The sequence below is a fragment of the Rhinatrema bivittatum genome, chromosome 4 (assembly GCF_901001135.1).
Source record: "Rhinatrema bivittatum chromosome 4, aRhiBiv1.1, whole genome shotgun sequence".
Classification (NCBI taxonomy): domain Eukaryota; kingdom Metazoa; phylum Chordata; class Amphibia; order Gymnophiona; family Rhinatrematidae; genus Rhinatrema; species Rhinatrema bivittatum.
Genome location: NC_042618.1, coordinates 56,324,885 through 56,352,865, shown reverse-complemented (window position 1 = coordinate 56,352,865; position 27,981 = coordinate 56,324,885). Strand labels below are relative to the sequence as shown.

Here is a 27,981-nt window from a genome sequence, read left to right as displayed (position 1 = left end):
AGGCAACGCAAGAGATCAGCAATGCCCTGTTTATATAAAAACTGACAGAAATCTAAAGTGAATGGCACACAATTTACCAAGCTTTAGATATTTCAAACATTTTGGGAATTACATTTAACATATATATCAAAATCATAAAGTTTGGTCAAGAAAACAATATGTAATTAACAAAAGGGTAACACTAATAGATGGCTACTAGTTTATGATTTTAAGGGGAGCTTGATGTAGGCACAATTCTCAGTTTAAGCACATAATTACATAGTCACAAGAGAACATAAAGCATAGATTCCCGGGGAATGAACACATATTCCCACACAGAACAAATGTCAGAAAAGCAGTCTGAAAACATCCAATCGGAATTAGTGCATGCAATCCATACCTCAAGAAACCCAATATGAGTTTTGATCTTGAATCAGTCTCCAGAGCAAGAGCACTAAGAAAAGAACGCCAGCAAATAAGTCATGAAGTCTTAGTAATGAACGCAGTCAGCCACTGGAACCAATATGGCTTCCAAGGATGAAAACCCTGCAGGATGCAAGTTAGTAAATCAGACGCGTGTGCTTTCAGACAACATAAAGAGGGCATTTTTCAAAGGGATCTGTCTGCCTAATCCCGAAGGTAGGAAGTCAGACTCCTTGGTTGAAATTTGTCCTGCTGCTGAGCCCCCAGATCTAGCTATGTAGTTTCACTACATGACTATGTTTATCTACTCCTAAATGTAGACCTGTCTAGGGGAGAAAATTACACGTCCACATTGATGTTTCAAATCTGTGTACCTAGTTTCCCCTTCCTATACTCATCAGTTGAAACAGCAGGTATGGGTATGATATATCGCTCAAGCTAATTGGGTACCGCTATGTGGCTTCTTGAACATTGCTGCCAGTATTTTGCTTTAAAAAATGCTATTGAAAAACCTGTCAAAGTCAAAATTCAACCTCACCCCCCATTCCAACAATAAGGACAGTCCTCAAAAACCACCAGGAGTCACTGCGATGAATCCAATGGGAGAAGGCCCTGCTTCATATCTTGAAAGCGGGCACAGAACATCCGAAACGCTTTGGCTGCAGTTGAGATACTGCGGGCCTGATATCCTAAGAGTTTGTTTACTTTTTTACTTTTTGTTTCATTTTGTGTTGATGAGAGCAATGCTTCGTACATAGACCCCCAATGTCTTGAAGTCAGAGAACCCGGCTAAAGAAATCTGACCCAGAACCCAATGAAAGAGTTTCCTCAGCCACTGCTGCGGCGTTCTTGAAGGTCTGTGCCAGTATTCACGATTCAGAGCATCTCTCTCCGCTCCTGGTCTCTGTGGATTATGCTGGTTGCTGTTGTTTCAGCTGTTCCTTTGATGGCGCTTTTTCAGTGCGTACCTATTACCTTCCCTTAAAATTCCCTTTCCCTATTGATATTCAGATCCCCCGATGTAGTCCGTAAAAGAGCATCTCTCTTACCAGCCCAAGACCCTGTTGTAATCATGAGGTGAGTGGGCTCAGGAGCTTTTATAGAGAGTGATGGAATTATGTTTCTGTAAGATATGTGACTGGTCTGTAGCTCAGGACTGAAGCCTTGAGGATTGGCACCACTGCTCACAAGTTTCAAACGTCTGCTAGGGCAACCATCTTATCTCCATCTTTTTTGGTATTGCTGTGGAACATCAGAATCACAGAAAAATCATTAGGCTCATACGCACAATTTTTTTTTTTAATGATCTGAGTTGAATTTGAATTTGAAGGCATATGTATTTCAAAGTGCTAAGGACTCAAAAGGAAACTCGTTTAGGTTTATTATACATCACATCCTTTCCCAAGCTCCTGTGGTATTAATGCGTACTTCTGAAACACTTCCTGAGAACCCTCAGGAGGAACGCCTTATTGCATCTGGCTCTTTCTGTCTTACCCTGTGGAGCAGCCTCTCAGTCCATTTTATTATTATTAGTAAGGCAGTTTTAAGAGGTATTTTAATAGCACAAAGATATATATTGAACATATATAGGGCTTGATGATACAGAATTTAGAAGTGTGCTAAAAATTACAGCTAAGAATATGTGGTGGACCTGTGAATAAAACTATCCACATTCAGTTTCAGAAAATAGGGTTAAAGGACTGCCAAGCATCTCAGCAGTCTTATGTACATAACATACTGCATGATTCACTAATGGGTAGAATTTAAAAAATTGCGCGATCGCGTACTTTTGTTTGCGCACCAGGCGCAAACAAAAGTACGCTGGATTTTATAAGATAAGCGCGTAGCCGGGCATATCTTATAAAATCCGGGGTCGGCGCGCGCAAGGGGGTGCACATTTGTGCAAACTGCACGCGCCAAGCCCAGCGCACACTGCCTGTTCCCTCCGAGGCCGCTCCGATTTCGGAGCGGCCTTGGAGGGAACATTCCTTCGCCCTCCCCCCACCTTCCCCTCCCTTCCCCTACCTAACCCACCCCCCCGGCCCTATCTAAACCCCCCCTTACCTTTATGCCACGATTTACGCCTGCAAAAAGCAGACGTAAATCTGCGCGCGTTGGCCGGCTGCCCCGCTCCGTGTTCCGGTCCCGGGGGCTGGTCCGGAGGCCGCGGCCACGCCCCCAGAACACCCCCGTGCCGAAACCACGCCCACGTCGCTGCCCCCAAAACGCCGCATCACACCCCCGAAACGCTGTGTCATTCGGCCACGTCCCCGACACGCCCCCTCCCGCCCCTTTTAAAAAACCCCGGGACTTACGCGCGTCCCGGGGCTCTGCGCGCGTAAATCCGCCCGGATTTACGAGCGCAGGATATTTAAAATCCACCCCTAAGGCTTTTCTCCCATTCTGTGTCTATGGAAAAATACCTTGATGAATCAGGCCCACAGTGACATAAATATGGCAGCAGAAAAAGATCAGCTGGGCCCATCCAGATTGCCTAATTATTTTGGTCATGCTGTTTAGGATTATATCCCAGCCCAAAACAGCCTGCAACATATCTCTCTTTATCCAGGACAGTCTTTTTTTGGCTTTTTCATTTGTATTTCATCATCTTGGACAGATGAACATACACCTTTCACATATCTAATGACAAAGTTCAGTGATAATTTAAATAGCCAACAATACTAGCATGACTGTTGACATGTAAGTCTTGTCCCTGCTTCTGGCGATGAAATACCTTCTCTGCTTCATTTTATTGTCTTCTCCTCTCACTATTCCTTTCTGAATGTGTCTTCCGCTGGATGACTGGATGCTCATTTGCAAAATGGGAGGAGTGACTCTACAGAGCATGCTCCAACTGCTCATAGCACTTCAGAGAGAGGGCATAAAGTCCAAAATTCTTGTCCACACCTGAAATAAAAATGGATTTCTTCAAATTTTCTTACATAGAACCTTAAAATAAATGAACAGCGGCGCAGGCTTCTCATGTGCCGCCGAATATAACTTAGGAAGAGCGCACGGTGGTGAGATGCTGGGGGGGGGGAGGGGCGAGGGAGCAGGAGGGGGGCTCGTAAACGGCCAGCGAGTGCAGTGATTCATATCGCTGCACCACTATTGGCCAGTTTCAAGCAGCTAGCGGTTGATGTGGCAGGTTCCCTGCAGGAGGCTGCTCTGGCGATTTCTGCGGGTTAGGACCCCAAAAAAAATTAAATTATAAAATATATAGAATAGAAGGAAGGATTCCAAGCCCGGACATGCAGCGGCTTGGAAGGGATCGTGGTTCCTCGACCGGCTCAGCTCCCTCTGCCTTACCTCCCCCTGGCAGCCGCAGGCCCAGATCACACGTCAGGTCCCTGCCCCCCTCCAGACTCTGCAGACCATCCAGTGCAGCAGGCAAGTTTTCTACCACCCCCTTCCCTGGCACCCATCCCCCACACACCCCCTTTTTTCCCTCCCCCTTTGCTTGGAGTGGAATCCTTCCCGGCATTTCCCTGGATGCCTCTCGGGAGGATTTAGACCTCCCCTCCCCCACCCTGCCGGTCCCTGTGGATCACAGAACAATATACGCTCTGTGACAGCATTTTGCATTACCTCGACGATTTTTTGTTTGTGGGGGACAGTCAGTCCAATCAGTGCAGTTGGACGGTTTTATGTAGGTAGCAAGATGGTTGGATGTGCCAATTGCGCTGGACAAAATGGAATGTCCACTTCAGTACTCCTGGGGGAATTCTGCGCTACTGCGGAGCGCAGAATTTGTGCAGAAAATAGCAGAGGAGACCCCGACATGCCGCGAACGGAGCGCCGTTCGCGGTGAAAAGGGAAAGCCCCCGTATGCCTTGAACGGACTGTGCTCCGCTCAAGGCGAAAATGGAAGGCCCCCGTGTGCTGCGAACGGCGCGCCAGGCCTTCATCTTCACCACGAACGGAGCGCGTCCTGCGGCACACGGGGGCCTTCCCTTTTCACTGCGAACGGCGCACCGGACCTTCATCTTCGCCGCAAACAGAGCACGTCCCACGGCATGCTGGTGAGAAAGAATGTGTGTCAGAGAGGGGAGGGGAGGGTGAGAGAGAGCAGGAGGGTGTGAGAGAGGGAGCATGGGGGGGGGGTGCCGGTGAGAGAGAATGTGTGTGTGAGAGAAGAGAGGGTGACAGAGAGCATGGTTGGTAAGAGGGGGGTGGGGAGGGTGAGAGAGCAGGAAGGTATGAGAGAGAGCATGGGAGGTAAGAGAGGGTGGGTGGGGGGATGCTTGAGTGTGGGTTTCAGAGAGAGGGAGCCTATATGAGGGGAGGGGGATGCCGGTGAGAGAGAATGTGTGCATGAGAGAGGAGAGGGGTGTGGGGGAAGGTGAGAGACAGCTTGGTTGGTAAGAGGGGAGTGGGGGAGGGTGAGAGATAACTTGATTGGTAAGAGGGGGAGTGGGGGGGATGCTTGAGTGTGGGTTTCAGAGAGGGAGCTATATGAGGGGAGGCATGTGGGGGAGGGGAGGGTGACAGAGAGCAGGAGGGTGTGAGAGAGAGCATGGGAGGTAAGAGAGGGGGGCTGGGGGATGCTTGAGTGTGGGTTTCAGAGAGAGGGAGCCTATATGAGGAGATTGTGAAGGAGTGTGTATGTGTGTGAGAGATTGGGAGCTCGTGTGTATGAAAAAGGGATTGTGTGTATGTGAGGGTGCTAGCCTGTGTGAAGGGATTGTGTATGTGTGAGACAGAGCCTGTGTGAAGGGGTACATGAGAGAGAGACATAGGTAGCCTGTGTGAGGATGAATGTGTGAAAGAGAAAGGGAGCTTGTGTGGGTGTGTATGCAAGAGAGAGGGCCCTGTATGAGGGGATGTGTGTGTGTGCGAGAGAGCGAGGGAGCCTGTAAGAGGGGGTGTGTATGTGGAAGGGACACACAGTGAATTTCTAGTGAAATTCTGCTCAAAATATTTAAAATTATGCAACTTTAAGTAATAACTTTTTTCTGTAATAATTTAAAATGTAATTACTTAAAGACTGTCATGTAAATTCTGTTATTTTGACCAATATAAAGTTTGCAGAATTTTGCAGAATTTTCAGTTTTTGTGCGCAGAATTTTAAATTTTGTTGTGCTGAATTCCCCCAGGAGTAACATCAGTTGAATTGTTTCCAACTTGCTGGATTTAATTGGCAATATGGTAAGAAGTAACACTGGCAGAAATCATTGAAGTTAACTCCTTGTTACTGAAACACGTGGTAATCTGCTGTTTGATTCAGATGGTATAATGTTTTACTATCCCAGCCTCAATTTCAACTTAATAATAAATCTCTACAGCATTTCAGATTTATCAAAACTGTCCAAGAGCCAAGTCACAGTTGTTGTTTTTAACTTAATCTTTATTATGCTATATCAGTATAAACATGTTCAAAAAATTGAGATAAAGAAACAACTGGTTGATTACAGTAGTAAACATAAGAACATGAATACATAAGATTTGTCATACTAGGTCATACTAAAGGTCCATCAAGCCCAGTATCCTGTTTCCCACAGTGGCCAATCCAGGTCACAGGTACCTGCAGGATCCCAAGGGGTAGATAGATTCCAAGTAGCTTATCCCAAGAATAAGCAGTGGATTTCTGCAATTCCACTTTAATAATGGTTTATGGGCTTTTTCTCCAGGAACACAAATATTTTCTCTTATTAGTTTTAAATGTATTACCTAATAACTTTATTGTGTGTTCCCTGGTCTTTGTATTCTTTGAAAGAGTAAACAACTGATTCGTTTTCACTCGTTCCACTCTACTCATTATTTCATAGACCTCTCTATCATATCTCCCCTCAGACATCTTTTCTCCAAGTTGAAAAGTCCTAACTTGTATGACCGTCGGTCGCAGACAGCTGCGACCGCGTCTACTCACGTCCTATACTGTTCTGCATCCCTCTCCAGGCCTACTCGCGGTGGGAACCAGCCTCTACCGCTGCGTACCTCAAGGTTCCTCATGGCGGCCGGGAAGCCACCGCCACCTACGCCGACTCTGGGCTTTCCTAGGTGCACGCGCGTCACCGGGCCCTCTTTTAAAGATCCTAGGCGGGAACCTCAGGGGCATCCCTGAGTGATGACATCACTTGGTCAGGATTCTTAAGCATCGCCTTCGCCCCTTGCTAGCTGACCTGACAACGAGTTCCATCACTACTCTACGAGCTCCTGTCTCTCCGGACCTGTGGTGGCTAATTCAGATCCTTCTCGGACTCGGACCCTGGCTCAGGTACCCGCTCCTCGGGGGCCTGTGTGCGCTCTCTGGAGACTCGGTCTCCCGGTTTCCCCCACACCTCGGGCTAGCCTGCGCCTCCCAGGAGTTCTACCGCTGGCTTCCCCACTCCTCGGGGTTGCCTCTGACACGCCCTCCCAACTTGGGAGTTCTAACTCTGTGCTTCCCCACTCCTCGGGGCAGTGCCCACGTTCTACTCCAGAGACTGTCTGTGCATTCCCCGCTCCTCGGGGCAGTGCCCACGTTCTACTCCAGAGACTGTCTGTGCATTCCCCGCTCCTCGGGGCAGTGCCTACGTTCTACTCCAGAGACTGTCTGTGCATTCCCCGCTCCTCGGGGCAGTGCCTACGTTCTACTCCAGAGACTGTCTGTGCATTCCCCGCTCCTCGGGGCAGTGCCCACGTTCTACTCCAGAGACTGTCTGTGCATTCCTCGCTCCTCGGGGAAGTGCCTACGTTCTACTCCAGAGACTGTCTGTGCATTTCCCGCTCCTCGGGGCAGTGCCCACGTTCTACTCCAGAGACTGTCTGTGCATTCCCCGCTCCTCGGGGCAGTGCCTACGTTCTACTCCAGAGATTGTCTGTGCTTCCCCGCTCCTCGGAGCAGTGCCCACGTTCTACTCCAGAAACTGTCTGTGCATTCCCCGCTCCTCGGGGCAGTTCCCACGTTCTACTCCAGAGACTGTCTGTGCATTCCCCGCTCCTCGGGGCAGTGCCTACGTTCTACTCCAGAGACTGTCTGTGCATTCCCCGCTCCTCGGGGCAGTTCCCATGTTCTACTCCAGAGACTGTCTGTGCATTCCCCGCTCCTCGGGGCAGTGCCTACATTCTACTCCAGAGACTGTCTGTGCATTTCCCGCTCCTCGGGGCAGTGCCCACGTTCTACTCCAGAGACTGTCTGTGCATTCCCCGCTCCTCGGGGCAGTGCCCATGTTCTACTCCAGAGACTGTCTGTGCATTCCCTGATCCTCGGGGCAGTGCCCACGTTCTACTCCAGAGACTGTCTGTGCATTCCCCGATCCTCGGGGCAGTGCCCACGTTCTACTCCAGAGACTGTCTGTGCTTCCCCGCTCCTCGGGGCAGTGCCTACTTTCGACGCCGGTGATTACCAGTACTCCCCGCTCCTTGAGAGATGACGTACTCTCAAGAGTACGTCATCTCTTGGAGACCTGACTTGGGCTTCCCCGCTCCGCAGGACAACCAACGTCATCGCATGAGTGCCCCCCTCGCTACGAAGCTCCGAACCCCTGGGTTGCCTCTGCAATACCTCCTGTGCTCCTTGCCTCACACTTCCCGCTCCTCAGGCTTGCCTTGCGCTACCATCTTGGAGGTCTTCGCCCAGGTACTGCTTCCCAGCCTATTAGATTAGTGTGGGATCCCTCATCGATGTGTTCCTCACCCCGCTCCTCGGGACCTTCCCACAGACTCTCTCCCAGAGCTCCTTCTGTACCAGACCGGTGGTGTGGACCTGTGGGGCTCCTCCCCACAGGTGGTAACAACTCCCACCTCAGGCCAAGGGCCCACGAAACCCTCAAACTATAACACTAACCTTTTAGCCTTCCTCACAGGGGAATCATTCCATTCCCTTTATCATTTTAGTTGCCCTTCTCTGTACCTTTTCTAATTCTGCTATATTTTGTTTTGAGTTGTGGTGCCCAGAACTGCACACAATACTCAAGATGAGGTTGCACCATGGAGTGATACAGAGACATAATAATGTAAATAAAATAAAGTACAAGTTTATACTATAATCAGCCATTATTTAGATCACAACAGGGGGAGCAAAAAAAATAGGAAAACATCCAAAAGATAAAGAAAAATATCAATATTCTTATTCTAAGATTCAAAGAGAGAAATTAATAATCAGATACTCTAAGAGGGATCCAATTCTGAATGAATTCCTCTAACTGTGCAGGTAAAAAGAAAATATATTTGACCCCCTTCCAACTTAACAGAACATAAGAACATGCCATACTGGGTCAGACCAAGGGTCCATCAAACCCAGCATCCTGTTTCCAACAGTGGCCAATCCAGGCCATAAGAACCTGGCAAGTACCCAAAAACTAAGTCTATTCCATGTTACTGTTGCTAGTAATAGCAGTGGCTATTTTCTAAGTCAACTTAATTACCAGCAGGTAATGGACTTCTCCTCCAAGAACTTATCCAATCCTTTTTTAAACACAGCTTTACTATCTGCACTAATCACATCCTCTGGCAACAAATTCCAGAGTTTAATTGTGCGTTGAGTGAAAAAGAACTTTCTCTGATTAGTTTTAAATGTGCCACATGCTAACTTCATGGCGTGCCTTCTAGTCTTTCTATTATCTGAAAGAGTAAATAACCGATTCACATCTACCTGTTCTAGACCTCTCATGATTTTAAATACCTCTATCATATCCTCCCTCAGCCATCTCTTCTCCAAGCTAAAAAGTCCTAACCTCTTTAGTCTTTCCTCATAGGGGAGCTGTTCCATTCCCCTTATCATTTTGGTCACCCTTCTCTGTACCTTCTCCATCGCAATTATATCTTTTTAGAGATGCAATGACCAGAATTGTACACAGTATTTAAGGTGCGGTCTCACCATGGAGCGATACAGAGGCATTATGACATTTTCCATTTTATTCACAATTCCCTTTCTAACATTTCCAACATTCTATTTGCTTTTTTGACTGCCGCAGCACATTGAACTAACGATTTCAATGTGTTATCCACTATGACACCTGGATCTCTTTCTTGGGTGGTAGCACCTAATAAGGAACCTAACATTGTCTAACTATAGAATGAGTTATTTTTCCCTATATGCATCACCTTGCACTTATCCATATTAAATTTCATCTGCCATTTCGATGCCCAATTTTCCAGTCTCAGAAGGTCTTACTGCAATTTATCACAATCTGCTTGTGATTAACTACTCTGAACAATTTTGTATCATCTGCAAATTTGATTACCTCACTCGTCGTATTTCTTTCTAGATCATTTATAAATATATTGAAAAGTAAGGGTCCCAATACAGATCCCTGAGGCCCTCCACTGCCCACTCCCTTCCACTCAGAAAATTGTCCATTTAATCCTACTTTCTGTTTCCTGTCTTTTAGCCAGTTTGTAATCCATGAAAGGACATCGCTACCTATCCCATGACTTTTTACTTTTCCTAGAAGCCTCTCATGAGGAACTTTATCAAACGCCTTCTGAAAATCCAAGTACACTACACCTACCAGTTCACCTTTATCCACATGTTTATTAACTCCTTCAAAACGTGAAGCAGATTTGTGAGGAACGTCTCGCCTCGGGTAAAGCCATGCTGACTTTGTTCCATTAAACCATGTCTTTCTATATGTTCTGTGATTTTGATGTTTAGAACACTTTCCACTATTTTTCCTGGCACTGAAGTCAGGCTAACCGGTCTGTAGTTTCCCGGATCACCCCTGGAGTCCTTTTTAAATATTGGGGCTGTATTAGCCACCTTCTAGTCTTCAGGTACAATGGATGATTTTAATGATAGGTTACAAATTTTTACTAATAGGTCTGAAATTTCATTTTTTAGTTCCTTAAGAACTCTGGGTGTATACCATCCGGTCCAGGTGATTTATTACGCTTCAGTTTGTCAGGTAAATTGTATGAGAAAAATAGCTCCCAAAGCTAGGACTCTCTGATTAAGTTAAAATACATTTTTCTTCTTTGTTCCATTTCTTTAGCAACATCAGGAAAAATAGCAGTTTTGTGACCTAAGAACACCTTATCTTTTACACAGAAAAAAAGTCTTAAGAGTTCATAGCTTAGGTTCTAAAGCAAAACTAACCAATAATGTAGCTCTTTCCTTAAACTCCTCATGAGTCTGTTCTAGATAGTTTGACAAATCTATATTAGATGCTCTGTTGGGTACCCTAGGGAAAGCTAACTTACCCCTCGCACGGGCAAATAATATGCCTTAGCTATAGGGGGAACTGATTCTTTAGGTACTTTCAACAGGTCAACATTTCAGTAGATGACACTAAGGAATGCTTAAGAAAATGAAGATTATATTTTCTGGAGTAATTATCTAAATTTCCAACTTATGCTGGATCACCTGATTATCCTTAATTGAAGCTAAGTCAGAATTAAACAAATTCTTAATAGAATTTTCAACTTGTCCCAATTTTCATTCCTGATCCTTAAATTGTTAAGTATGCACATTGGCTATAGTGGACAGAACACTATCTGAAGATAATACATTATCGATCCTGGAGGTCGAAGACTTCGCAAAGCCTGCAATTGCTGACCTTAAAGTCTCAAGTGTTTTCTTTTAGGACCCTGAATTATTCCTTTCTTGCTCAAATCGCCTTCGTCGGATGATGGAGGACATTGCTGAACGCAAAACAACCACGCAGCTCCTGTCACTGTACATGTATTCCTCTGAGCCTATAGAACCTGTTTAACCATCCTCATGTTTTATCCTGGGCCATCTTCCCATACATGACAAGTTCGGGCTACAAAGGGGGGTGGAGCCAATAGGGCCCATCCGTCTCAAACCCGTGAAGAAACCATCGGACTGTTTGGGAAATTAGGGCCCTCTGAGAACTCAAATTGCTAATTTTTCTTGTTTCTGTTTCTTTCAGTTCCACAGCTGCGTTGTGATGGTGTGATACTTTTCATAGAGAATGATAAGTATCAAAGGGGGGAATGAAGGGGTCTGAAGGCTTCAACCTGACAGAGGACAACCTGAAACTCCTGCCAACAGGACTTCATGTACCGGAATTCCCTGCTTCATGACGGGTTTACTTACAGTCTGCAATACAGCTGTAATTAGGACATTGAGAAACTCTCTGTCAGCACATTGCACATATTCATTTTTTTTTTCCTTCGCTGTTCTTATTCTCTGATAAGCTTTCACTGCTGTAACCTAGAATAGAACAATGGATGTATTATGTGAAGGGCTGTATTACTATAAACTCGTGAATTCCTTTCCAGAACTGCAAGTCCCGGCAGCCTCTCCTGCAGAACATGGGAGAAGTTTCACGAAAGTTCCAGGGTGTCTAGGGAGGGGGTCAGTAGCCCCTTCAGCCGGAATATGCTTGCTCAGCAATGCTTAGAACGCATGTGTAAAAGATAAGAACTGTAAAGTGCATAAGAGTCTGCTCCTGAAGGGGAGGGGCATGCAGTTGTACTAAGCCTTTGCCTTAGCTGCATCTTGCTGGCAATAAAAGTCTATCTTTACGGATCAGTTGTCTGGGCCTCCTTTCTGACTAAAAATTAGACGGTTACATTATGACTGCAGGTTTCACCAATGCAGCCTGTTCTACTGGTCTTGAGATGCCCAAGGGACCACCTTCTTCATTAGCTCTTGCTAAGACTAGAAAATTCAAGGTATATTTGTTCACAGAGAGTCCATATTCAGGTACTGCATAAGCCTCTTCACCCAGTGGAGATACAGTCCCAGCCTCAGTGCTCCTCATGCTCTTCCTGATACAAAACTGCTGAGGCCCAGATTTTATGGAGGAACCGCCGCTGCAGAGTGACATCAAAGAGGGAGTCCCACCATCAAGGCAGCCCGAACAGGTGGTAAAACAGGGCTTCCCTAATTTCCTCCTTGTGCTCTCCTCCCATCTGTTTTCTTACTATTCAAGGTAAAGATAAACAACAAAGAATCACACCCGGTCCCAGCAAATCAAGGAGTCCCTCAAGGTTCCTCCCTCTCTCCAACCCTTTTCAACATTTACCTTCTCCCTCTCTGTCGTCTTCTTAATAATCTAAACCTAACACACTACATTTACGCGGATGACATCCAAATACTCATCCCAATCTCAGAATCCCTACACAAAACCTTGATTCACTGGAATAATTGCTTGCAACTAATCAATCATCTTCTATCCAGTCTCAGCCTTATTCTCAACAACAACAAAACCGAGATCTTAATTATCAATCATGACGTTAATAACAATCTAATATACCCAGCTGTCCCACTCATTTCTACCACTCCTATAATTAATCACTCACCATATGTACGTGATCTAGGCGTCATGATAGATAATCAGCTTAACTTCAAAAAATTTATAAGCACCACCTCTAAAGACTGCTTCTATAAACTTCTTGTCCTGAGAAAATTGAAACCACTTCTCCACTTCAATGATTTTCGGATGGTTCTACAAGCCATTATTCTAACAAAAATCGATTATTGCAACTCGCTCCTTTTTGGTCTCCCTACCTCATCCATCAAACCCCTCCAGATGATTCAAAACTCTGCAGCTAGAATCCTTACCAATACAAATAAAAGAGACCATATAACCCCCATACTAAAACTCCTCCACTGGCTGCCTATTAAGCAAAGGATTCTCTATAAAGTATACACAGCAATTCATAAATCTATTTACAACATATCCCCACTCCACTTAAGTACCCAACTTCGTTTTCACTCTTCATCTAGACCTATCAGAGGAGCTTATAAAGGCACACTCTATGTTCCTTCAACAATATCCTTACATCAGAAACGTACCATCTCTTTAGCAGGACCCGTCCAATGGAACATGCTCCCGCCAGACATCCGCCTTGAGATCTGCTTCGCTTCCTTCAAAAAGAAAATTAAAACCTGGCTCTTTAGCCAAGCTTTTCCAGAACTTTGATTATTTTTTACCTCCAGCTATCAAGATTTTCTCACCATCGCAATCCCTTCTGCAGATCACATTTATCTTAGACAATTACGCCTTATTTTATGATTTGGTTTCTCAAAGAGACTATACAATTTTCTCAATGTTATTTTTCGAACCTGTTTTCCATGTTTTCCAAGTTCTATAACCTTGTTATATGTACCGCCTCTTGGCGTAATTTTTATGTTTCAATGTAAACCGATGTGATCTGTATTTTAATACAGGAACACCGGTATATAAAAATCTAAAAATAAATAAATAAAAAATATTTACATAAGCGTACTCTTCAGTAGAAATCCCTCTATCTGGAGGTTCACATAATGTTGTGCCTAATCCTTTCTGAGAGAAGTTGGAAAATCTATCAGAAAGCTGGGTGGGTAAACACAGCAGCCATTTGACTGATAATTTTAGCTGCAGTTTCTTTCATCTCTAGCTACTTCTCACATATGACTCAAAGTCTCTGTGGGAACATGCCTAGTTCCCTCAGACTGGACCAAATTTGTCTTCTGTCTGGGGATGACTGGATTATACCAAAGGAGTTTAATAACAGTGGATTACAGACGCATATGGAATATCCATGGAAACCATGCACACTGCTTTCCTTCACATAACAGGAAAATTATTTTAAATATCTTTTTGAGAACAAGAAAAAAAATCCAAATGGCAAATAATAAATATCAAGTCCATAAAACCCAATGGGCTGGATTTTCAAAAGGTTACGCACGTAAATCCAGAAGCAGGCGCAAAAGGTAAGATAAAAATTTGGAGGGGGGGGGGGTTAGAGTAGGGCTGGGGGGTAAAGGTTAGGGGAAGGGGTGGGAAGGTCAGGTTAGGGGGGAGGGTACGGGGTAAGGCAATGCGGCTCGGCGCGCGCAAGTTGCACAATTGTGCACCCCCTTGCGCGCGCCAACCCCTGATTTTATAACTTGTGCACGCAAGTTATAAAATCGGGTGTACATGTGCGCGCAAGGGGGTGCACATGTACACCATGCACGCTCCTTTTAAAATCTACCCCAGTTTGTTTGGTTATGAGATGTGCCCATGGATTGGATCAAGTGGTCAGTCTTGCTTCCAAGTTTACTACCCCTGTTGAATGTAACTTTGTTCTTCCTATTTTTACCTATGGTTCCTGTTACAGTTCCCCCTTTCGATGTAAACCGATCTGATATGGTCCTCAACCATGAAGGTCGGTATAGAAAAGTGTTAAATAAATAAATAAATTAATAAATAAATATCTGAATTATCTATGAAATAAAATTTTAAAGTATGCCAGTACTGGCAGATAAGCACAGTTTCTGAAATCTGTTTGCAAGACAAACCTACATTATGTATAACAAGGGCACCTGTCCCCATGAGCGTTTATGTCTCTGGACTGAACAGCACAAGATTTTTGGAGTGACTTAATATTGATAAGTTGCTTTTAAGTCCCATGCAGGGAAAATATCTATCAACTATGACAGCCCTTTACTGAGATAACTAGGATTAAAAGCAAGGAAACCTGCAGAGAACTGACAATGAATGTGGAGTAAATATTTAATGCTCTCCAAAAGCCTCCCCCTTCCCTCCTGAGGACAGCCGAGCTAAGTGTGTTGGACCAATGGGGAGCCTCAGAACTGGCCAAGAAGTAAGATTTCTGACCAATGGGGAGGGAAGGAAGGAGAGACGTGGACTTTTGCTGAAAAAATGGAGAAAAGACTTACAGCATTGGAGGAGTGGAAGTAAGGTCAGAGACCTAGTGCTGTGAACACTTCACAGACATTAGGAACTTGTGCTAGCAAAAATAAACCCTGGGAGGGGAAGAGGAAAGAATTTCCCTGCAAGGGACTGGAGTTGAGCTGAAAATAGGCTCCTCCTCCTCATGCTACACTCCCTGACGTCAGAAGACAGTGAGTCCAGGTCGTCCGTGGGTGTTGCACTGCTCTGCTACAAAAGGAATCAATTAAGATAAATAGAGGAAAAGAAATATAAACGTTTACTGTAAGATTAAGAGACAACGTTACTTGAAAGTGCCTCCCTGCACTGGATCCTCATAAATATATGAGTTGAGTCTCCTCCAGCAGCATTCAGACTGCTCCTCAGTTTGGCTTGAAAGCGCAATTAGCCCAGAGGGGAGAGACTGATGAGGAAGGAAATCTTGAGCAGCGCCCTGCTCTTACCACTTGGAGACATATAATAACTATCTGCATTATCAATATATACTAGATTAAACACAGGCTTGCCCAGAGGAGCTATACCCATCAGAGTAGGAACATTGTATGGATAATTCTTTGATTCCAGAACACCGAGGCCCTGCAGTGCTTCCTTGGGGGTTTTGTTTTTTGTGTATATACTACCAGGGCTGGGGAACTGCTTTTTGTTTTCTCTACGAATTTATATTGATGACATTGCAGGCTATTGGTGATCCTGTTGTTTGGGTATGGGGATGTTCTAGTTTAATGAAACATCTCCTTTGCTACTGTCACAGATACAAATTTACATCTCTCTCTTTCTCTCTCTATATATATATGAGTGTTCCTGTTGTTGCTGTGGGATATTACCCTTGCTGTTTGTTTAATTACCCTTGCATTTATGTATTTTCTCCAATAACTTAAAGTAAAGTGGTGTAGAAGATTACAGTGAGTTGTGTTATAATCCTATGTCACTTGCTTGGGAACAGCGGTAGTAACTGCCCAGAATCAAGGGTGCTTGGGTCATTTCCCCAGTATTTAAAGAACCTGCAAATCCAATTTGTTCCTACTACACATGGGCTGCTGGGATCTTCTGTTGTAGCCCACCTCCAGCTATCAGCGGCAGGTTTTTTCCCATATTGCCTGGTGGGGGAACTAGATTTTTGTAACCCTGTTTCGGGGTAGCTGCTCACTACCAACAGAGCCATAAAAGATTTTGTATTTCTTTGGGTTTGGATCCACTCATACTAGATCCTACACAATTCTCTTTCTCCAGGGCTTAGGTCGGGGAAGGAATTTCTCCTTCAAGGCTTGAAGTGACAGGGATGGCACTGTAGCTCTTTTCCCTGGGAGAGATATAATTTTTTCGCTACTGTGGGTGCTGTAAGGTGCCAGTAATTCACAGGAGACTTGGATTTTGAGTGTCCAAAAGAAATACTTTAGAAGGTGAATCAGATAATTGTCACAGTTCAGACAGTTCTTAGCATCACAGATTTGATCTTTCCTGTTCACAGTCCTTCCTCCATCTATGCAAGTGTTTCTTACTACCAGGGCTGGGGAAACACTCACCCTCCAGGGCATGGAAAAATATAAGGTTCCCAAGTGGATAGGGTGACCTTTTGCAGGCAGGGAAAAAACCCCTCTAATGCTGGTAAAATTGGTAAACAGTTTATGCACAGAAATTCCTAATTTCCTCTCTCCCCAGGGGTGAAGACTCCAAGTGGAGGTCCTCAGACTAGTTCAATATTTTTCTTACTACATTTCTCCAATGTCTCTCTTGATCTCTCACAATCTCTAGATCCCAAGATGGGAGGGATCCTCTCAGAAATATACCAGTCTCTTGTTTCAGGGTAGAATGGGGCAGTAAAAGTCTTCTTCCTGGTTCCTCTAACCAAAAATGTCTTATACAAAAAAAAATTATTCCAAAATACCTGAAGCTTCTTCAGCAGGTCGCCACCATACCTCTGCCCTCTAGGAGGTTGCAGAGGGGCAGGTCTTCCTTATCTTCGGCCCCCCAGAGAAAGGTTTCCCTGTGACTTCTCTCCAGATGACACCTAGGAATCTCACAAGGCTTCTTACCAAGAAAAATTGAAAAAATAAATACCCAAAAGGCCCTAGAAACAAACCTAGCCAGCCAGTGAGTGGACTGGAAGGGCAACTTTCTCAGGGACCCCAGGCAGGGTTTGCCTGAGTCCTCCAAGTAGGCCCAAAATCCAATGAAGGAAAAACCCTCCTGCACTTCCTCCAAGCTCTAAATTCAAACTGCACTGCTTCCAAAGCTCCCAGGAGACAGCTGCTTTTATTTCCTTACCAGGGGGACGGCCATCCCAGCACCTTCAAAGTGAGGGGCTGCATCAAACGGTGACACCCCCCCCCCCCCCAATCTCCACCTCTGTCCCTAGCTAAGGAGTTAAACTAAGGGCTCTATTGGTAATGATCCCCAGTGGGCCATTACATTTTTAGAACAGGTTTAGCTGGCATCCTGATTGGTCACCTGGAGCTGCCATGGACAGAGTGAATCAGCCATTAAAAGTGCCTTTTGTATACGAGTTGAAAAGCGTGAAAAACAAGAATAGCCAAAAGTCTTTCTCTTGAAACTGAGTCACTAGGTAGCTTATGGCATGAGCTTTACAAAGTAAAATCGAATGTCTTGTTTTCCCCACCTTAAAAAAGGTCATTTGAAAAGGACCCAAAGGAGGGCTGGGAGGAGGAAGGTATGCAAGCAACCACGTTCAACCAAAAAGAACATTGCTAGGTTAGAACTTGTCCTAAGGGTCAAAACATTGACAATGAAGCTACTCAAGTTACCTTTGATTAATGGAAAGTGGTAAAAAGCCATGTCATAATCCAATAATGAAATGTAACCCGCTTACCTTCTGCTGACAGCCTGTGATCCGACTGAATGCATAAGACACTGAGCCACATCAGTTCCACACATGATAATAACCACTGCCACTTTCCTTCAACACAAGAAAGAAAGAAAAAAAAGCAAAATGAAAGCAACTGACTAGAGCCAAACACTGTCATTTGCATATTTCAAGTGATTTATGGCTCACAGAGTTCATTATTGGCGAAGGTGAAAGCAGAGTTGTCAACTTGGTTTGAAAAATGTTCACTCCTAAAATGATTTACTTATCAAGGGCAACAACATACTCAGGTTTTTCTGAGCCATGACAATATGGTTCCACATAATCGTCTAGTTGTAGCATGAAATGACCAAGATGAAAGAGAGTCGAGTTGACATTAGTGTGGAGCATTTCTCTGGGAGACGGTCATGGTAAGTCAGTTGCCAAGCCTATTTACTGGCATTCTCTGTTGCCGCAGACACTCCATGGCTGCTAATGGCTTTACTAGTCATCCATGGAAATGGATTATTTATGGCAAGCATGTCTTAAAACTACTGAGTCAAATTTTCTTATCCCTGCTTATTTTGTTCTCAAGAGCCCATTAATCTCTTTGCTGCCACTTGCAGTTTAAACCTCCTGAGTTTGAAGCCACTAGGCTAAATTCCTGAAAAGCAACACCAGCCATGACTTGACGTAAACCATATTTTCAGATAATGCCCCCTGATTGTCAAAATCTTAGCTACAGAATTGCATTTGCTGAACCAGGAATCAGTTTAGTTCATGCTGTAAATGAATCCTCTCTTGACATTTGTCATTCAGCTCGCTGAAATGAGTGCATGAAAATGCAATTACATATCTACATGTGCTTAATGTTGACTATTTATTGGCTTGCTCTATGTCCTGTTTTAAAAGGGAAAGTGATTGTTTCAAAGTAGACAGTTTGTGTTACATTTGCTGCTCGTGGGATGGTCCCGCAAGCGGCTTCATTCCCCCAAACACCACCAGCTGAACACTGCCACTCCACATGACAGGGAAACACTGTCACCATCACTTCTGGCTCCTAGGCACATATGCGCAGCGTGCACCAAACTATGAAGGCCCCGCGACAGGAATTGACGCTCTTTGCACCCCAGCTGTGCAACACTGAACTGCCTCAGCAATAGGTCCCTTGCCTCCAGCCAAGCCTAGCCTTTGTTTAAGCCTGCCTTCGTCCAAGCCTTGCCTTCGTCCAAGCCTTGCCTTCATTTAAGCCTTGCCTTCATTTAAGCCTGCTTTTTTCCAAGCCTGCTTTCATCCAAGCCTTGCTTTCATCTAAGCCTTGCCTTCGTCCAAGCCTTGCCTTCATTTAAGCCTGCCTTCATCCAAGCCTTGCTTTCATCTAAGACTTGCCTTTGTCCAAACCTTCCCTTTGTCCAAACCATCCCTTTGTCTAAGCCTTGCTTTCATCCAAGCCTTGCCTTCATCCAAGGCTGCCTTTGTCCAAGCCTGCCTTTGTCCAAGTCTTGCCCTCAGCCTTGCGTCACCTTCAGCCTCAGCTTTGCCTGGCCTTCAGCTCCATTCTGGTCTTCAAGCCTTAGCCTGCTCTTTGGTTTTGACCATAGTTACAGACTCCTGAACCTCATCTTAGTCTGGCTTGAGCAAAGACTCTTTCAATATATTTATAAATGATATATTTCTTTCCAGATCATTTATATATTTATAAATGATCTGGAAAGAAATACGAGTGAGATAATCAAATTTGCAGATGATACAAAATTGTTCAGAGTAGTTAAATCACAAGCAGATTGTGATAAATTGCAGGAAAACCTTGTGAGACTGGAAAATTGGGCATCCAAATGGCAGATGAAATTTAATGTGGATAAGTGCAAGGTGATGCATATAGAGAAAAATAACCCATGCTATAATTACACAATGTTGGGTTCTATATTAGGTGCTGCAACCCAAGAAAGAGATCTTTAAACCCCCTTCTACACCTCAGCGACTTTCGCACCATTCTACAAGCCTTCATTTATCTAAAATTGATTACTGCAATGCCTTGCTCCTAGGCTTACCCAAAAGCAAGCTGCAACCGCTTCAATTACTCCAAAATGCTGCTGCACGGATCCTCACTAACACCCACAAAAGCGACCACATCATCCCTGTACTAAAACACCTTCATTGGTTACCAGTCTCTGAAATAATAACATACAAATCTCTCACTCCCATCCACAAAGCCCTCCGCAACCAAAATATGCACTGGTTCAAACAACACTTCACTTTTCACAACACAAATAGACCTACAAGACAGCAACACAGAGCAACACTACTTATACCTTCACCGAAACACTCTAAGCTCGGCTCCACTAAAGCTCGGGCATTATCTTTAGGGGACCCGCCCTATGGAACAAGCTCCCATCCTCCCTACGACAAGAATCATGCCCAAAAAAATTTAAACAGAACCTGAAAACCTGCCTCTTCAAACAAGTATACTCCTAACAGTTCACTCCCCCCCCCCCCCCCCCCCCCCCCGCTGACTCCTTTTCTCCTCTGACGTCTATGACATACCTCTTGTAATTAGTTATACTTTATGCCATATAATTTATAAATCGTTCAGTTTTACTTTTCTTTCATTTTACCTGTATTCCTTTATTATTAGACGTTATGCTCCTTAGTTCTCTGTTACTTAATTTTATGCACATTGTTCTCTGTTTCACTGTAAAGCCCTTTAGCTGCATTTCGTTTATTGTGAACCGATGAGATGTTCCCAACGTTCATCGGTATATAAAAGCTTTTAAATAAAAATAAATAAAATATACCCCCTCCCCAAATACTTGTATTGTAATTCACGATAATACATACTATACGAGATCCTGGCCACTTTGTTATAACAAGCACGAATAATTGAGGGGGTGACAGCAATGTCCCCATCACTTGTCCAATGATCAGCCAGTACAGAGTAAATGTCCACTCGCTCAAGCATCCGCAAGCCTTTATAATAAGCAGACAAGGAGGGAGGCTCTTTTTTTTCCAACAGTAATATCGAGTCCAACGCTTGAAAGGCAGAGGGTCGTATGAAAGCCATGGGTAAAGAGCGAAGGTAATGTGCAATTTGTAAGTATGGGAAAGTGTGTGATAACCCCAGGCCATAATGCTCACGGAGTTCCGAGAAAGAGAGCGGTCTGCCCTCTTTCGTAATGATTTGCCCCAATTGAGAAATACCCTTGAGAGTCCACTCCTTAAAAGCTGATGATTGGGAACCCGGAGAAAAGTCCATGTTACCAACAACAGGTAGCAAATATGCGCAAACTCGTGGAACTTACAGGTGTTTGGTCAAAAGAATCCATGCTTGTCGGATCGGCCTTATAACTATAGACTGAGTTAAGAAAGTCGGGAGCCTGGCCGCCTCCTCTTGGAGGACATATTTAACATCAATCGGGGCAGTAAGGGCGCTATCCGCCGTGAAATTAGTATGAGATGAAGTGCCCTTTAACCAATCCCTGGCCACCCGCAGATTACTGGCCAAGTTATACATCGCCAGATTTGGCACTCCCAACCCCCCAGTCCCCCACCTTTCCTGCAGCCAAGAGAGGGGAAGGCGAGTCTTCCCGCCTCTCCACAGAAATTTCCTCAGAGAACGGTTTACTAAAGTCATGTCTGTTGCCTTAAGTTGAAGGGGCAAGTTTTGAAAGAGATATAGCCATTTGGGGAGGATGACCATTTTGAATAACTTTACTTGGCCACACAATGACAGAGGTAGATTTTTCCAGGTAGAAAGGGCCTCCACTGTACGTTGAAATAAGGGTGGGACATTAACTTGATAGATCAGCTTGGGATCCTTAGGCAATTGTATCCCCAAATATCGAAAAGAATCACCTGCCCATTGTAGAAGAAATGGATCGGACCAGCTTTCTCTCAGTGCATCAGGAAAGGCCAGCGCAGAGGACTTGTCTGCATTCAGCCGGAGCCCATAAAACACCCCAAAGGTCCAGAGTAATTGTAAAAGAGGGGAAAGAGAGGCACGGGGTTCTGTGAGGAATACGAGAAGATCATCAGTGAAGGCTGCACACTTAAATATCTCAGATTGAAAACGTATGCCCCTAATCATTCGATGTGCCTGTATAGCTAGTAACAGGGGTTCCAATTGCAAAATAAACAGTAAGGGGGATAAGGGACACCCCTATCTCGTACCCCTCCCAATATCCAAAGGTTTAGATTGCTCCCAATTGGCCAAAAGTATTGCCATGGAATCCTTACAAGTAGATGTATTGCTTGATAAAAAAACCCATCAAAGCCCATCTGCCTCAAAATATGGAATAAGTAATTCCATTCCACCCGATCAAAGGCTTTTTCCACATCAAAACTAATAGCCAGATAAGGGGTTTGCATATGCTGACACATTTCCATGGCTACTAATACTCGCCGAATATTAGAGAGAGCGTATCGTTGCCGTATAAAGCCAACTTGATTGCCCCCTATCAGGGAGGGGAGGAAAGTCGCCAAACGATCAGCCATAATTTTGGCCAACAATTTTTTATCGTAGTTAAGCAGGGATATTGGGCTGTATGACTCAGGTAAAGAATGATCCTTACCCGCCTTCGGAATAAGAGTTATGTAGGCTTGATTCATATTCGAAGGACAGCTACCCACATCAACTAATTTAGAGAACACCTACGACAGTGGGGCAGTAACTTTGTCTAAGAGGCATTTGTAAAATTCAGCCAAGAACCCGTCAGGGCCAGGAGCTTTAAGCCTTTTTGAATGATAGCTAGTTTGATTTCCTCGGCCACTATGGGGGAGTTGAGCGCTTCCTTCTGAGCCTCCGTAAGATGAGGAAGTTTTAAGGAAGAACAAAATTGAGCACATGTTTCCTCCGACCATCCCTCTATTTTGTATAGCTTCATATATAATCTCAGAACAACCTCAATATAGACTGAGTGTTAGTATCAACTTGACCATTTTGATTCCTCAGGCCGGAGACATAGCGATTGCCGCATGAGGACCTAATCAGATGGGTCATCAATTTGCCTGCTTTATTACTATATTGATACAACTTAAACTGATAGTATAACAAGCTTTTCTTAGCTTGTTGATGTAGTAAGGTGTTCAGTGTGCATTGTATAGATAATATATAATTACTATGAGCACTTCTCGTGTTTGACTGAAGCAGGTGGACCTTAGCTTTACACAATTGTGTGCTCAGCGATAAGATACGCTGATCTAAAATCTTTCTTGCATGTGCGGTGTAGGAAATTATGTCACCTCAGAGAACCTCCTTGGTGGTATACCAAAATAGTATTGGTTGGACTTGATTCTCTTGGTTACGGGTTTCAAATTCCGACCACTTTTCTTCCAAGTATTGTTGAAAACGTTTATCTTCAACTAGGTAATAAGGGATTTTCCAAATCTTGGTCAAGCAGGTAGATTGTACTAATTGCATATTGAGCCAATACTGGTGCATGATCCGAGATTATTATATCTTCAATACCCGCCTCCAGTACACTTGAGAAAGCATGACTACTAGTAAGGAAATAGTCGAGCCGGGAATACGTAGCATGAGCACGGGAAAGATGAGTAAACTCCCTCTCTCCCGAATGCAGAATGTGCCATGCATCTACCAGATGGAGTGTATTTTCTAACAGAGTTGGGCCTTTTCCCATCCTAGCCTCTGCATGACGATTTTGAGAGGCATCCAATTGTGGATCTCGAATTGTATTGAAGTCTCCTCCAATAATCACTATCTCGGCCATATAGGGGAGTAAATGCTGGTATATTACCTGGAAAAATCGGGAGTGGTATTGGTTTGGTACGTATAGATAACACAGTACCATTTTTTTGTTATACAGCTCTGTCACTAAAATAAGATATCGGCCCTCTGGGTCTTTAATCTCTTCAAACTGAAGCCTTAATAGATTCTGGAGTTTGGAGCAACTTCATTCAGGACTCGCTCTACGCCAATGTGGGTGTCCTACTACCAGCTTGATCACCCCTTGAGTTATCTCTTCCATCTATGGAGAATCCTACCCAGTCGTGTGACTGAAGCCACCTTGCCTATCACTATACAGATAGGGTCTCATCGAGAAAACCTTCAGTTCTACATGCTACCTAAGGCATCCAGTCCTCTTATACTTGAATTACCCTGGCTCAGATTCTATCAACCATCCATTGACTGGAGCACCTTACAGATCAACCACTGGGGCCCATCCTGCCAGGAGCATTGTGTGGCCTCATCTTTGCCTCCAGGCACTCTGCTCTAGACCACCTTGCCTGAAGTACCGGATATGCTACTCCAGTATACATCCTGTTCCAGCTTATGCTATGAAATATGACCAGGAGTTCTAGCATCTTGCAATTCTGCTGACCGCTCCAAACCTCTGAAGTCCATCTTAATGAAGGTAGCAACCACTGCTAAGACAGCAGGGGCTGTCCTCATTCGACATGATGATTTCGGAACCTAAAAGTAAAATCATTCCCCTACCAAAATGTCCATGTCTGTAGAACAAGATCAATCAGTGGGTGCTTCTTCAGTTCAGCCCCAAAACCAAAAAATCCCTGGACATCATGTTGAATCCCCCAAGCTCCCTGATAGTAAACATGTACCTTTGACATCTCCCCAGAAGCCGAAGATAAGAGGCTTGAGGAGGGGCTTAGAAGAGGGGGGTACTGTTATATTTGCTGCTTGCAGGACAGTCCCACAAGCGGCTGCACTCACCTAAATGCCACCTGCTGAACATTGCCACTCCATGCGACAGGGAAATTCTACTGCCATCGCTCCTGCCCTGCTCCTAGGAGCATGCGCATGGCATGTACCAAACTGTGAAGACCTCACAGCCCGAATTGACATTCTTGGTGCCTCCTGATGATGCTACATGGCCAGGTATTTAAACCCCAGTCAGGCAATACTGAACTGCCTCAGCAACAGGCTCCTTGCCTTCGTCCAAGACTTGCTTTCATCCAAGCCTTGCCTTCATTTAAGCCTGCCTTCATTTAAGCCTGCCTTCATCCAAGCCTGCCTTCATCCAAGCCTTGCCTTCATTTAAGCCTGCCTTCATTTACACCTGCCTTCATCCAAGTCTTGCCTTCCTCCATGCCTTGCCTTTGCTTAAACCTGCCTTCATCCAAGCCTGCCTTCATCCAATCCTTGCCTTTCTCCAAGCCTTGCCTTTCTCCGAGACTTGACTTCATCCAAGCCTTGCCTTTCTCCAAGCCTTGCTTTCATTCAAGCCTTGCTTTCATTCAAGCCTTGCTTTCATTCAAGCCTTTCCTTCATCCAAGCCTTGCCTTCCTCCATGCCTTGCCTTCATCCAAGCCTTGCCTTCATCCAAGTCTGCCTTTGTCCCAGCCTTGCCGTCAGCCTTGCTTCACATTCAGCTTCAGCTTTGCTTGGCCTTCAGCTCCAGTCTGGTCTTCAAGCCTTAGCCTACTCTTTGGATCTGACCATAGTTACAGACTTCTGGACCTCATCTTAGTCTGGCCCATGTAAAGATTCATTCACCCACTGTTGGCACAGACCTTAGGACTCTGCTCCCAAGGTTACTTCAACTGTGCCACACAAGAGGGGCTCACGCTTATGCTGCTCGCAAAAATTTGACAGAAAGCATTCCTGCTGAAGTTAAGTAACAAAAAAAATCTCCAGTATCTTTATTCAAAACCATGAAAATCTGTGGGCGAAAGCTATCCTCCTGACTTGAGGAATGTAATGAACTAATGCAATTATGTAAGTTGAAAAAACGATACTCATTTGCATTGGTTGTCTCAAACTGCATTCAGATTGTGGGGATTGGAATGGTTGTTTAAATAATATTGCTGTGCACTAGTTTATAGAAGTCTGATGGAGGTCCATATCCCCCCTCTATTGGGGGCAGAGATGAGACACTATATGGTTCAGTCTGTAGAGCAGGGCTTACCAAACTGTGGGTTGGGATTCCAAATGGAGTCACCAAACCATTAGTTGGAGTCACAAGTGCCTCAAATGTCAGCACTCATCAGGTGCCAGCAGCATTAGTAGTGGAAGTCAGAGTGAGGCCTGTAAGCTAGCACATGCTTACAGGCCCTGCAGTGGCACTGCTCTTGCATGAGTTTCTGTGGTAAAAAGCTGTGCACAAGGTGGTATCAGGACCTTGTGAGCTTGTACTAGCTCAAAGACCTGTGAGCTTGTACTAGCTCAAAGGCCCCATGCTCTCTTTCATTAGTAATGCTGCTGCTGCTTGTAGATTAGTCGGGCTTGGGAGATGCCATGAGAGGAGAGTAGGGTTGAGTGTGATTGGGTCGGTGGAGATTGCCACTGCTCCTCTCTCCTTAACCACCACTGAATCTACCCAAGAGTAAAATGTTGCCTGCCATTTCTTTCCACCAGTTGTCATCAACGTTTGGCCCAAGACCCAATGGTAAATGTTACCATTGACCCTTTCCAGGGGAATATATGGAGAAGGGGCTGTTTGAAGGGAGGGATGAGAAGTAGGAGAAGTTTGAGAGTTGGATAAGGTGAAGAGAGATTGGCTCTGGAGGTTAAGAGAGTGGAAAATGATAGAAGATCAACTGGGAGGTGGAGGTAAGAGGGGAAAAGCTGAGTAGAATGTGAGAGAAAGGTTTGAGGGGAGAAAGTGATGCTGGGAGATGAGAGAGGAGATGGGGGATGAAACTCAGGAGGCAATGGGAGATGACAGGTGAGATGGGATGACAAGGGATCAGTTAGGGTTTATAAGAAAGGCTTTGGGTTGAGAGGATCAACTGGGGGACTGCTGGAGAGGTGAGAGGAATGGAGATTGAGAGAGAGGGTCTGCTGGAGGGGGGAGGAGGAGGAAGTCCTCTGGAGGGGATGAAGGTTAAAAGAGGGAATTAACTGAATGAGGAGGGAGGGAGAGAAGGAGTGTTTGTTGGAAGCGAGCCACAAACCCCTGCTAATTTGTTTTGGTCATCCTCTGGGTTCATGCAGATTTTGAAGTGCTAAAATGGGGTCATTCTGACTAAAATTTTGGGAAGCCCTGATATAGAAAATGGGTCCTCTTGTGAACTGGACCTTTAACCACTTTAAGCAGAGTGGATTTTTCTCAAAATAAATGTAGTTACAATGATATTTCCTTATTAGGAATATTTAGAGTTGTCAGTTATGTTGGTCTTATATGAAGAATTAGCTGAAGCTATTATTTTTCTACTAGTTTTTTAAATGATTTTAGGAATGTCAAAATTACTCAAGAATTTATTGAAATATAATCTGCCTCATGCCATAGAATCTTTACTTAATGTGTTTTTCCATGTTAAAAAAAACCCCTCTTCCCTGTACGTACCGGATCAGTCCAGACTCCTGGGTTTTGCCTCCGCACCAGCAGATGGAGACAGAGCAAGATTTGACAGGCTCTGCCATAAATACCAGAGTGCCACCCACAGCCTGTCAGTATTACTCTGTCTCCAGCAGATGGTCCGGGTGCACATCCCACAGTCTGAATTGATTAAAAAAAAATAAAAAAAAATAGGAAATAGGGGTTGTAGCTAGTTAGTGTGCTTTGTGTGCCTTCCTTCTTTCCAATTAAGTTAAAAAATAAAAAATAGGTTGAGGAGGAATAAATTTGCAGAGCCGGTCTGTGCCTCCCAGGGGGTTGTCAGGTCCTGAGGGGACCATCCCCCCTGGTTGAGTAGGCTGCTTTCCTTTACAGCCCAGCCGGGGTGATACCGGGGAGCCCAGCTCACTCACCCCAGCCGGACCGCTTCAGAACCCGACGAGGGACAGCTCCAAGGTAAAAAAAAAAAAAGAGAGATTTTTTCTTCAGCGTTGGGCAGTGGCTCTCGGGCCCTAGTGCAGCGGCTGATCCTACTTCCCCCCTCCTCCTCCCGATTGTTATTTTTAGTGAATTTCGTCGTTCGAGCCGAGCAGGCCATGATCGCCTTTGCCCTCACTTTGTCACAGGGAGCGACGGTCGCTCCCTGTTACATAGTGAGGGCAAAGGTGATCGGCACCATTTTAAAACCAGTCCAGCACCGGCACCGAGGGTATGATTGAAGGGATGGCTCCCAGACCCCCCGCTAGACCACCAGGTACATGTAAAAGGTTTTTGGCAGGATCGGGAGGGTGGGAGAAGCAAAGGGGTAATTTGTAAAGGGTCGGGGTGGGTTTTTTTTTATCGGGCCATCGGCGCCATTTTTATCAGTGGTAGCCAAAATGGCGCCGATGGCCCGAGAGCGGGAGATCGCGCCGGGACCCCCCCCCCCCCCCCGGACCACCAGGTAATTCAACATTTTGGGGGGGGTTCGGGA

The 27,981-nt window shown here is 45.0% G+C and overlaps 1 long non-coding RNA gene across 1 annotated transcript; it reads right to left on the bottom strand.

Annotated features, from left to right (window-relative positions):
- Positions 1–15: 15 nt before the first annotated feature.
- LOC115089830 lies at positions 16–17,134 on the bottom strand. Its single transcript, XR_003856247.1, has 3 exons — positions 16,840–17,134; positions 3,137–3,309; positions 16–1,644 (listed from the first exon to the last, which is right to left on the bottom strand). It is a non-coding gene; the product is annotated as an uncharacterized LOC115089830 (long non-coding RNA).
- Between the last annotated feature and the right edge of the window lie 10,847 nt (positions 17,135–27,981).